The sequence below is a fragment of the Fukomys damarensis genome, unplaced genomic scaffold, assembly GCF_012274545.1.
Source record: "Fukomys damarensis isolate Sample0158 unplaced genomic scaffold, DMR_v1.0_HiC HiC_scaffold_1, whole genome shotgun sequence".
NCBI lineage: Eukaryota > Metazoa > Chordata > Mammalia > Rodentia > Bathyergidae > Fukomys > Fukomys damarensis.
In genome coordinates, this window is record NW_022900913.1 from 36,516,529 (window position 1) to 36,529,161 (window position 12,633).

At 39.1% G+C, this 12,633-nt stretch overlaps 1 pseudogene; it reads left to right on the forward strand.

Moving 5' to 3' along the window:
• The first annotated feature begins 5,933 nt into the window (after window positions 1-5,933).
• Window positions 5,934-8,074, forward strand: LOC104876136 (annotated as a pseudogene).
• The last annotated feature ends 4,559 nt before the right edge of the window (window positions 8,075-12,633 follow it).

Genomic DNA, 12,633 nt, shown 5'->3' on the forward strand with positions numbered 1-12,633 from the left:
AGTTAGCTTCTTGCTTCTGCTTGAATGCCCTCTGCCACTTATTATAATGGGATTTGTTGTCCAGGTAAGGTTGTACCTAGAGTTTTGACTGTCATCAAAACGAATCACCGGATCTAGCCTTATACACGCACAACTGGGATTCACACAGATTTGCCCGGCTCCTCCTCAAATTTCTCCTACCATCAAGCCATCTAGCTGGAGCTCTCCAAAGGTCAGCAGAGGTCAATGTGATTTCCATACGGTTTTAACTAAAGGATGACCTTGACCTTCAGGAAGGCGTAGACAAGTCGATTATCGAGCCACTTCGGTTGAACGATCACTCGGCGCTCAAGTCACCCAGCCTGCTCCGCGTTTCCCAGCGGTGCTCTCGTTGTGATCCATCTGGGACTCCCGCAAGCCCAGCTCTCCCACAGTGATGATAGGAGCACCCGGAAGGACTTGGTCAGCCTCGTCGATGCCATCTCTGTTCTTGGCTTTGTATTTTTGATCATCCTTCTTCCAGCTCTTTGTTTTCACGCCATGATCCAACATCCGTATGCTCTGTACACTATCCATCATCAGGAGGGATCCAACACGACTCTCCTCCAGCAAGTGCTCTCTGGATTAAACCTTAAAATAACATTTTTCACTTTTGTAAATGGGGAAGAGAAGAAGGGTTGAAGGGAGGCAAGGGAAATGCAGAATAAAGGAAGAATTAAGACATATTATGTACAGGTACGAATTCCCTATGATGAATGTGATCATTATGTGTGGCAAATATGTACTAATAAAATAAAAACCTGAACACTGAAAAAAGATAACATTTTTCTCTGCCAAATTGCCATTTGAGTTAATGTAGCGTTTAACAGTCATGCAATCTAATATATGGGAAATACTTGGAAATTGAAGGAGTAGTCTGTGTGAGGCCACCAGAGGCAAAGGAGCCGGCTGGAGGCAGTGTGGGGCCTGGACAGTGTCTGCAGGACGATAATCACCAACCCGAATGTGAGCCCATGAAGCTGTCAGGGCAGGGCCTAACGCCAGCATCTCAGGGAGTAGATGAATGCAGCTGGGGAACTGCGGTAGTAAATACACATAAGGGGTTGTCCAGTAAGAAGGAGGCAATCATAGGTGCAAAGCAAAGGTATTGAGAAATGAGAAATGGGTAAGAAATAGCAAGAGTAACAACACATGGCCTAAGTTGTTAAAACATTAAGTTTGTGGTGGGGATTTAGCTCATTGGTTCCGCTGCTTGCCCCACAAGTGCAAGGTCCTGAGTTTGATCCCTGGTACAGAGAAAGAAAAAAGAAAAGAAATTGGGTTTGAGGTTTGAGAAAGTAGGTTTGAGCTGTAGCTCAGTGGTAGAGCATTTTCCTAGAATGTGTAAGGCACTAGGTTCAGTCCTCACCAGAAAAGAAGGAAGGAAGGAAGGAAGAAAAGAAAAATTAATCTTATCATCAAGTAACTGAATCAAATACATAGGCATAAAATCACACAAAAACAAAAATTAGATTAGTATTAGCTGCAATGGTGAAAAAATCTTGAGTCCTAAAATATTATGATAGAAGTTTTTAAATCCTCTGGCAAATGACAAATGTAGAGGACAGCTTACTGACTCAGGGTGAATTTCCAGTCTTTTGTTAACAAAGCTAGAACAGAAATAATTTTCCATTTAAAGCAAACAGTGAAGCACTAAATGACAAGTATAGCTGCAGGTGCCATCTCCTGCTGAGTTGTGTGTATGGGTCATAGAAGGGAAACGCAGGAACAGAAGCTTATGGAAAAAAGTAGAAGGCAACATTTACTTGCAAAATACACAAGGAAGTCAGACTTCAAAATAAATGGCTCAAATACTTAAAGAAAGAACAAGTAGTTTCTAAACAGATGAATATTATGAAGATGACGGGGTTTACATTAATTTCTTCATGGTGGAAGACAATTTTATCACACCTTTTATCGCAAAGCTCATGAGGTATCTTCAGACAATAGCATTGTAAAAGTCAGAGGTGAGGTCATTTTCATTGAAGAGATAACAATTTAAAGCAAACACTTGAGGTTTCGTTTAGATGGAAGACTACAAGTAGACAAGGAAAAGCTTATTTTTTGTTTGCATCAGAGTGAAAAGTGAGGTCCCTTTCCCTGTCTTCAGCAGCGGGGATGCGATGTATAGGATTACAAGGTGTCAGTGCCAGAGGTCGGTCGCTTCTGTTTGTAGAGTCCTTCTCATGGTCCTGTTTTGCCTCTTCACAATTCCCTTAATTCCCTCAATCAGTACGGTCAATTTTATATTTTTCTTAGTGCTATCTTATTTGTATAACATTAACAAGGGAATGATTATGGTATCATAGCTTCCTTGTATTTATTGTTTAATGAAACAACACTATACAAAGGCTTATGAGGTTGCTTCTACCTATGCATTTCTAAGGCCCTTATAGTGGCAATTTATTTTTGTTTGTTTGTTTGTTTTGGTACTGAGACTTGAACTCAGGGTCTTGTGCTTGCCAGGCAGGAGCTACACAGCTGAACTACACTCCCAACCCGTTTTTATTTTTATGTGCTTATCAACTCATTTAACAGTAGACCAAACCATCCAGTTCCCCCTCACCTGATTTTACCTACAGCACTTGTATCTGAAGAAGGTCCTTTTTTGAAAAGATACGCACATTTCTTGGGGTCATGTTCCTGCCAAGAAGTGACGTTCTTTCTCACCTCTAAGACGGGAGATTATCTAGTTGAAGCCAGGAGATAGGAAAATTAGGCAGGTAGAGTGCAGGTTCTGAGTAGGTATCTCAGGTCGGGCCTGAGTGAGTTAGCATACCCAAACAGACTGTCAGGGCCTAATGAAACGCAAGAGACAAAGAATAAGACACCAGCCAAACTGTGGAGGCTGTAAAATGCAGATGAAGCAATTAGCACTGTTCCTCAAAAGCCTACCTGCAACCTGGAGCATTCCAGCTTTCTGTCCTGTACTCTGGTACCAAAAACTATACAAAGACCCCTGAGGCTGAACTTCCATGGTGTCCCCCTTAGGAACACCCCTTTCGAGCTAGCAGAGCTTTTCTCTTATTCTTTCTGATAAGTACGCACTTGGCCATTCCCCACTGCTTGCTGCTTGCTGTTTTGCTGGCTTCAATCTTCCTTCCTCCAAAACAAGGTCCCGAGAGCTAGATGTGTCAGATTACACAGTCATAGAGCAAGTCCCACATTAAATTTGTGGAAGGATTTGCACACATTGCTTCCACATATAAATCACAGAATTTACTCTTCTTTCTAGATTTGTCTCATCCAGTTAAATGGAATTTGTAGCACAGAAATGTTAAAAACTTGATTTTTCTGATTATATTCACTTAGAAGGGAAGACACACTTATTGAACCAATATAACTAACTACATGGTCATAAAAAGTAAAGGTTTTATTTGAAATAATTTTATAATATTTAATCAACATAATCATTTTAAGAGAGTTTTAGTAGACAAAGCCATGTATTGTATTTCTATGGTGTAAATATATTCTTTCTCTCGTGAACTCCTTACTCACAGGTACTGTAAACTGCAGTAAATTTTACTTACCCCCAATATTGTACAATTATTCTGTAATTTCTAAAAAACTGTACCCTGCAATACAAAGTCTTGAACTTGTATTTTTTTTAATTTACTTTTTGGTTGCTTATTTATTTATTTATGTGGTACCAGGGATCGAACTCAGGACCTTGTGCTTGGGAAGCAGGTGGTGGAACCATTGAGCTAAATCCCTGGTCCCTATTGAACTTGTATTTTAAAATCTACTTGACATTGACAATTTCTGAAAGTAATAAAAATGAACATATGCACAGAGCTAAAGGTATTTGTAAGCACTATTCATTCCCTTATTTGAGAATAACATATAAACCATATATAAAAACAAAAAGCACAGATACATTTAAAACAATTTTCTAGTGAGTCCAAAGAGTATGCATTATCTCAATGAAATATTTTTTTTTTTGGAGACACGGTCTTACTATGGTAATTCAGGCTGGCCTTGAACTCACTACATAGCCCAAACTGGCCTTAAATTCCCTCTTGCCTCTTAAGAACTGGGATTAAAGGTATGTACTACTACACCCAGCACACTCCAAATTCTCAATTTAAACTGAGATACAATAGGAAAACAAATTTTAGGTGTGCGTGGTGGTGCACACCTGTAATCCCAGCACTTGGGAGGCTGAGGCAGGAGGATCGCTGTGAGTTCAAGATCAGCCTGGGGTACATAGTGAGTTCCAGGTCAGTCTCAACTATGTAGTGAGACCCTGTCTCAAAAACAACAACAACAAAAAAAAACCCCAAACAAACAAACACACTAAAAAATCCCAGATTTTATATAATATTATAACTTTGTTACATAGGAAATTTGAAAACATTTTCCCAGATAAAGTATATGTGATTTTACCTAACTAGGGTAATTATTTGTAGCTCTAACTCAAGTTACAAGATTAAACCTTTTTGACATTAAACTGAAATGAAAAAGAATGGAAAGGCTGGGTATGGTGGAACATACGTGCGGCCCCAGCACTTGGCTGAGGCAGGAAAATCTCCAGGTTCAAGGCCAGCCTGGGCTACATAGTGAGTTTGAGGCCAGCCTGAACTACATAGCAAGACCTTGTCTCAACAAAATGACAAACTAAAGAAAAAAAAAAGGCACTTAGCTCTAAATATTTTATAAACTAGAAAAGATATGGTAGCAGTAACTATAACAGTGTGATAAATTCAGGGAGAAAACATACAATTTAGTTAAACCTAAATCATAAAACCATATGAACCTAGATTTCCCATGATGAGAAAAATGACTGAACATTATTTTAAAGTAGAAAAATGCTTATTTTGTTGTAAAGTCCTCAACATAAGCAATCCCTCTTACTCACTTGCCTTCCTTTATTCCTTTACATTCTGATATAGCGCCACATCCATTAATTTAACTCAGAACCAAACCTCTGTATATTTTTTCCCTCTGAGATGAAGCTCAGCAAGGTACACAAGTTTACACAGATAGGCTGATGAAAACTGGAACTCTATTATGCATAGATATTGTTTAAACTACTTCATTAATTTTCTCCAGAGATAGGAAAACGTATAACAATTTGTTCAAAAGGTATTTACATACACACAATAGAAAGTCATTATCAATTTTTGGGCCAGTGCTGATTTGCACCTTAGTTTATAACATCCTTTTCACCCTATTTATTCATAGACCTCATCCAGTCCAACTGTGGGTTAAGTGCTTTGCACAATTTTCTGAGATTTAGTAATACTTTATTGTTGATTCAGAACATTCTTCGCATCTTATTTTAATTCATTTTCATATTTCTGCATTTTTCTGCTTCCTTTTGAGAGAAAGAATGCTGGGGATTTAGCTCAGTGGTTCTGCCACCGCCTCCCTAACACAAGGACCTGAGTTCGATCCCCAGTAACAAAAACAAAAACAACTAACCTTTTGAGAGAAAGGAGAAGGATGTGTGTATTTTTGAGAGCCTTTAGTTTTTGAAGGACATGGAACCCCAAGCCTAAAGCACCAGCTCCTACTACAAAATGTGTTCAAGCTCATTAATGCTTGGTTTAGGTAAGCCAAGCAAAATCCTCTCAAAAGTTAGAGCTCTCTAGATTTCAAGCATCAAAGACTGTCACTTGTTACAGCGGTGATTCAACTTGAGTGTGCATCAAAATTATCTAAAAGTCTTACACATTTTCCTTGGTCCTCACTTGTCAATGTATGATTCAGTAGCTGAGGACCAAGCATTTGCATTTCTACCTAGTTCCCCAGTGATTGAGATACCCTGAGCCTGGGACTGATCTAGCATGTTTAAAACAAAGGCTAAGTTTTGTGCCCAGTTAATCTACCAAAATTTCCAGAGAGAAAAAAAGCCAAAGAGAAAAAGCAAGGGAACTAGCCATAATAGAAAACTAGGTAACAGTTAAAAATGAACTATCCTTCATCCAAAATGGGCTGTCCTGGCCAAAAAGCAGCTGAAAGGCAAAAACCCTGAAGATTTAATGTGGCATACCCCAGAAGGAATCTATATAAAGTCCTTATATTCCAGGGCAGACACTAAGGACTTGCCTGATGAACTTCCAGGAGTAAAGCCTTTCACACGTGGACCATATCCTACCATGTATACTTATCGGCCCTGGACCATTCGCCAGTATGCAGGCTTTAGTACTGCAGAAGAGAGTAACAAATTCTATAAGGACAATGTTAAAGCTGGTCAGCAAGGGTTATCTGTTGCCTTTGATCTGGCAACACATCGGAGTTATGATTCAGACAATCCTCGGGTTCGTGGTGATGTTGGAATGGCTGGAGTTGCCATTGACACTGTAGGAGACACCAAATTTCTTTTGGATGGAATTCCTTTAGAAAAAATGTCAGTTTCCATGACCATGAATGGAGCAGTTATTCCAGTTCTTACAGTTTTTATAGTAACTGGACAAGAGCAAGGTGTACTTAAAGAGAAACTTACTTACTGGTCCAATTCAAAGGTATAATAAAGGAGTTTCTGGTCCGAAATACTTATATTTTTCCTCCAGAAACATCCATGAAAATTATTGCAGACATCTTCCAATATACAGCAAAGCTCATGCCAAAATTCAATTCAATTCTAATTAGTGGATACCATATGCAAGAAGCAGGGGCAGATGCCATTCTGGAACTGGCCTATACTATAGCAGATGGATTGGAAAACTGTAGAACTGGACTTTAAGCTGGCCTAATAATTGATGAATTTGCACCAAGGTTGTCTTTCTTCTGGTGAATTGGGATGGACTTCTACATGGAAATAGCAAAGATGAGAGCTGGAAGAAGACTGTGGGCTCACTTAATAGAGAAAATATTTCAGCCTAAAAACTCTAAATCTCTTCTTCTGAGAGCACATCATCAGACATCAGGATGGTCCCTTACTGAATGGGACCCTTACAACAACATTATCCGAACCACAGTAGAAGCAATGGCAGCTGTGTTTCGAGGGACTCGGTCTTTGCACACAGATTCCTTTGATGAAGCTCTGGGTTTGCCAACTGTGAAAAGCACTGGAATTGCCAGGAACACACAAATTATCACTCAGGAAGAATCTGGGATTCCCAAAGTGGCTGATCCTTGATGGAATCTCTCACAAATGATGTATAGGATGCTGCCTTGAAGCTTATTGATGAAACTGAAGAAATGGGTGGAATGACCAAAGCTGTGGCTGAGGGAATATCAAAGCTTCGAATAGAACCATGTGCTGCACGAAGACAAGCTAGAATAGATTCTGGTTCTGAAGTGACCGAGTGAGTAAGTACCAGTTGGAGAAAGAAGATTCTGTAGAAGTTCTGACTATTGATAATACTTCAGTGAATACGAAGCAGATTGAAAAATTTAAGAAGACCAAATCCAGCAGGGATCAGGCTTTGACTGAGCAGTGCCTTGCTGCACTCACCCAATGTGCTACCAGTGGAGATGGGAATATTTTGGCTCTCTCAGTGGATGCAGCTCGTGCAAGATGTACAGTCAGAGAAGTCACAGATGCTACAAAAAAAGTATTTGGTGAACATAAAGCTAGTGATCAAATGGTGAGTGGAGCACACGGCCAGGAATTGGAGAAAGTAATGAGATAACATCTGCTTTAAAGAGCGTTCATAAGTTTAAGGAATGTGAAGGTCACAGACCTCATCTTCTTGTAGCAAAAATGGGACAAGATGGACATGACGGAGGAACCAAAGTTACTGCTACAGGATCTGCTCATTTGGGTTTTGATGTGGACATGGGCCCTCTTTTTAGGACACCCCACCCCCCCCACACGCCGTGAAGTGACCCAGCAGGCAGTGGATGCAGACATGCACCCTGTGGGTGTGAGCACACTCACTGCAGGGCACATAACCCTTGTTCCTGAGCTCATCAAAGAGCTGAATGTCCTGGGACGCCCAGACATCCTCGTCCCGTGTGCAGGGTGATACCGCCACAGGATTATGATTTTCTGTATGAAGCTGATGTTTCCAATGTGTTTGGTCCTGGCACTCAAATTCCAAAGTCTGATGTTCAAGTGCTTAATGATAGTGAGAAGTCTTTGGAAAAGAAACAACAATCTGTGTAACACTGTGATTTTGTTTTACCCATCTTCTAATTTTTAAAATTATTATCAAAGAAGACAGTAAAGTTGTGCGTTCTGTTTAATCTCAATACTTGATCTGTACTTTCCTTGAAAGTTTTATGTTGAATTGTCTTACTTGTTGTCCTGCTATAAATTTCTACATACAGTTATACTTTAAAACTGAAACGCATTGGCCTTAACCCTCCATAACAATAATCAAATGTTTTATTTTAGAAAATAATAGTGACATACTATTTAGAAATATTTCTTATAAATCTATTTGCTTTTGACTTTAAGAATTAAACTTTACATAGGAAAAATTTTGACTAGTTTTGTTTTTCAAGTAGCATTACATTGACTTGACCACCAAAAATAAAATCTGTCATAGAAAAAATAATGGAGAGTATTTATGTGGGAAAATAGGTTGTGCCTATGAACCTCAGCCAAACACTATCAGAATCTTGTTGGAGCCTGCAGATTGGAATAAGGGACAAATGGCAGAGTATTTCAAGTCTGATTTTACTCTCTTCCTTAGCACGAACATGTGATCTTGTTATTGCTTAGCTTGGCTCAATATCCAGGAAAATGTATGTGAACACTTCCTTAAATAAAAGGATTTGAGTTGTTAACATGAATTGCTTCAGAATAATGATGTAAGCTGTGAATATAAATGAAATGAAATAATGTAACATAAAAATAAATTAGTTTTCTAGATCCAGAAAGATCTGCCCAATAAAGGTAACTTTTTAATTAAAAAAATAAAAATGAGCTATGTAAAATTAATTCTTTTTTCATAAGAATGAGGGAAACCTTTTTTATTTCGTTTTATACCCACAAATGCTTCAGAATTTCTTTCAGATGTCAGAAGGAAGAATAAAACCTCAAAATTCATGGATCTTGACAGTGCCTTCTCTGCGGAAGGGTCCCTGTGGCCTGAGGGTTGGGCTCTCCTCTGCCACCCCTACCCTGTCCAGGGTCGCAGCCAAGAATTTCCAAGCATTTCACCTAAAATGAGCTGAAGTCAACATTTGAAATACTTCAAGAACACTGCAGGGCCCCTATCCACTGCGGGAATGAGAGACACGCCTGATTCCGATCCAGCCGCCATCGCTCAAGCGCCGGGAAGGTAGCTGCGTGGGCGCCCCTGAACCCCCATAAGAGCCCCCCTCACTTTCAGACCTCCTGACTGTGCCAGTCTTTGGACCCACTCTGCAGAGGCAGAGGTGGTCATCAAGGGTATTTTTCTGAGTTCCCAACTTTGAACATCTTTAAAGAAAGGGCGTGGGAAACCTGTAATAGAACATTGTGGAATTCAACCATTCGGAAGGTTAGGGAACTCAATCTGGGCCTTGCAGCCCGAGGTCAGTCAGCATCATGGGGTTCAGCCACCAGCTAACTGAGACCAGGGGTCTTGCATCCTCACTCTGTCTGAGCCACTAAATGGTAAATACACTATATTGAAATTTTGTTCACTGCAGACATGTTCTGGACTGCTTCTTGATTTCAATTTAATTCAAATGATTTAAGGGTGATAGACTAGTGACTACCACAGGTGGTCAGTGTCCAAGTTGTGCTTGATCTTAATGTGTTGCTGATTGTATCAGTTGGGATAAAGCATTGCAGATGATTTGATGAGCTGTTTCTCTGATGTTATGAAGATGAGAATGTCTGTGGGTCATTAGAGACACAGAAGCTAGGGCGCAAATATATCAGGAAGATTTGGGTGATAACCCAGAGATTAAACCAAGGACAGTCTGACATCAAAAATAAAAATGAGAAAACACTTAAGCAAGACACAAGGACAGACTTCCAGTTCACCAATGGCAAACAGTAGGGCAAATGAGGATGAAAAGGCTCTTAGTGAAACATCAGGACACCCTGAACTCAAAGCACAGGAAGTAACAAAACAGATCAATCAGGCTCTAGAAAAATTCAAAACAGAAATAATTTCCCAGATAACCATAGAGATAGTGAGCAAAATGGAAGTCGTGATTCAAGACTCTAGAGCAGAAACTGACAAAAAAATAGATGAGCTCAGGACCATGATAGAAGCCTTGAAGGCCCAGCATAAGAAAGAAATGGAAACAATAAATGCCCAACATAGGAAAGAAATGGAATCCATAAAACAGTTTCAAACAGATATCCAGGAGATTAAACACTCCATTGAAAGTATATGCAGCAGAATAAAAGAATGCGAAGATAGACCCTCAGATATAGAAGATGAGATTGCAGTCAGTGACCATGAAAAGAGAGGTCTCTTAAAAACAGTAAGGGATCATGAGAAATCGATCCAACAACTCCTAGATGATGCAAAGAAGAATAACATAAGACTGATAGGAATCCATGAAGTAGCAGGAGAAAATACAAGTAACTTAAAAAAGCTCTTCATAGAATTAATGACAGAAAACTTCCCAAACAGAGGGGAAGAATTTGACATTCTGATAACTGAGGTATATAGAACCCCAACTAGGTACAATAAAAAAAAATCTACACCTAGATATATAATAATCAAGATCCCAGAAACCCAACAGAACAAAATACTACAAGCAGTAAGAGAAAAGAAACAAATCACATATAAAGGAAAGCCCATCAGAATCACAGTAGACTTTTCAACACAAACCCTTGGGGCAAGGAGAGCCTGGAAGGAGATATTTCAAGTACTAAAAGGGAACAGCCTCCAACCTAGACTGATGTATCCAGCAAAACTCTCTTTCAAAATGGAGGGGGAAATAAGACACTTCCACTACAAAGAACACCTGAGAAACTACATGAATACCAAACCAGCACCACAAGCAATTCTAAACAAGATCCTAGAAAAAGACAATGAAGGCAACAACACCATGAGGCCCAACAGAGAAAATCAAAAAGGCAAGGCAAGAAACTAAAAGGAGAAGGTGAAAAAGTAAAAAGAGTCAAGAAAAGGCCAATAACATGTCAATAATAAGTCAGTACATATCAGTTATAACCAGCAATGTCAATGGCCTCAACTCACCAATCAAGAGAAATAGAGTGGCAAAATGGAATAAGAAGCAAAATCCAACAGTATGTTGTATACAAGAAACACACCTAGTGCAAAAAGAAGTCCAGAGACTGAAAGTGAAAAGACAGAAAACAATTCTCCATGTGACAGGAGCCCAGAAAAAAAACAGGGGTAGAAATCTTATTTGCAGACAAAGTAAATTTCAAACCAAAAGTGATTCTAGTATTATTGATGTAGGATGGTACTCTATCATACCTCTATGAATGTAAAATATCTTGTACCTGCTTTATGAAACATAGTAGGGACCATGCTTTATCAGAGCTATATTTAATGATATTACTCTAGAATGTTCTCTTTCCAGATGATGATTAAGATACTAATAATAATAATAAAAAAAATGGTGCCAGGTACCACAACAGCACAGAACTTTGCTGTTTTCTGGATGTTATTCTTTTCTTTGTTTCTTTTTGTTTTGTTTTGTTTTGTTTTTAATGGAATGTGCTGAATGTCTATAATTTTATTCAGATGACTGCAGAACCTTTAAAAGCTGTTGCTGCTATCGATGCATACTATGGGGTTCAGCCATCAGCTAACTGAGACCAGGGGTCTTGCATCCTCACTCTGTCTGAGCCATTAAATGGTAAATACACTATATTGAAATTTTGTTCGCTACAGACATGTTCTGGACTGCTTCTTGATTTCAATTTAATTCAAATGATTTAAGGGTGATAGACTAGTGACTACCACAGGTGGTCAGTGTCCAAGTTGTGCTTGATCTTAATGTGTTGCTGATTGTATTAGTTGGGATAAAGCATTGCAGATGATTTGATGAGCTGTTTCTCTGATGTTATGAAGATGAGAATGTCTGTGGGTCGTTAGAGACACAGAAGCTAGGGTGCAAATATATCAGGAAGATTTGGGTGATAACCCAGAGAGATTAAACCAAGGACAGTCTGACAACAAAAACAAAAATGAGAAAATACTTAAGCAAGACACAAGGACAGACTTCCAGTTCACCAATGGCAAACAGTAGGGCAAATGAGGATGAAAAGGCTCTTAGTGAAACATCAGGACACCCTGAACTCAAAGCACAGGAAGTAACAAAACAGATCAATCAGGCTCTAGAAAAATTTGAAACAGAACTAATTTCCTAGATAACCATAGAGATAGTGAGCAAAATGGAAGTAGTGATTTAAGACTCTAGAGCAGAAACTGACAAAAAAATAGATGAGCTCAGGACCACGATAGAAGCCATGAAGGCCCAGCATAAGAAAGAAATGGAAAATTTAAATGCCCAACATAGGAAAGAAATATGTTCAGGGACCATTTTCATCTCCAGAATTAAGGATTATTTTGATGTTACATCATTGTGAGCAAAATGGAAGTAGTGATTTAAGACTCTAGAGCAGAAACTGACAAAAAAATAGATGAGCTCAGGACCACGATAGAAGCCATGAAGGCCCAGCATAAGAAAGAAATGGAAAATTTAAATGCCCAACATAGGAAAGAAATATGTTCAGGGACCATTTTCATCTCCAGAATTAAGGATTATTTTGATGTTACATCATTGCCCATTGCCTCT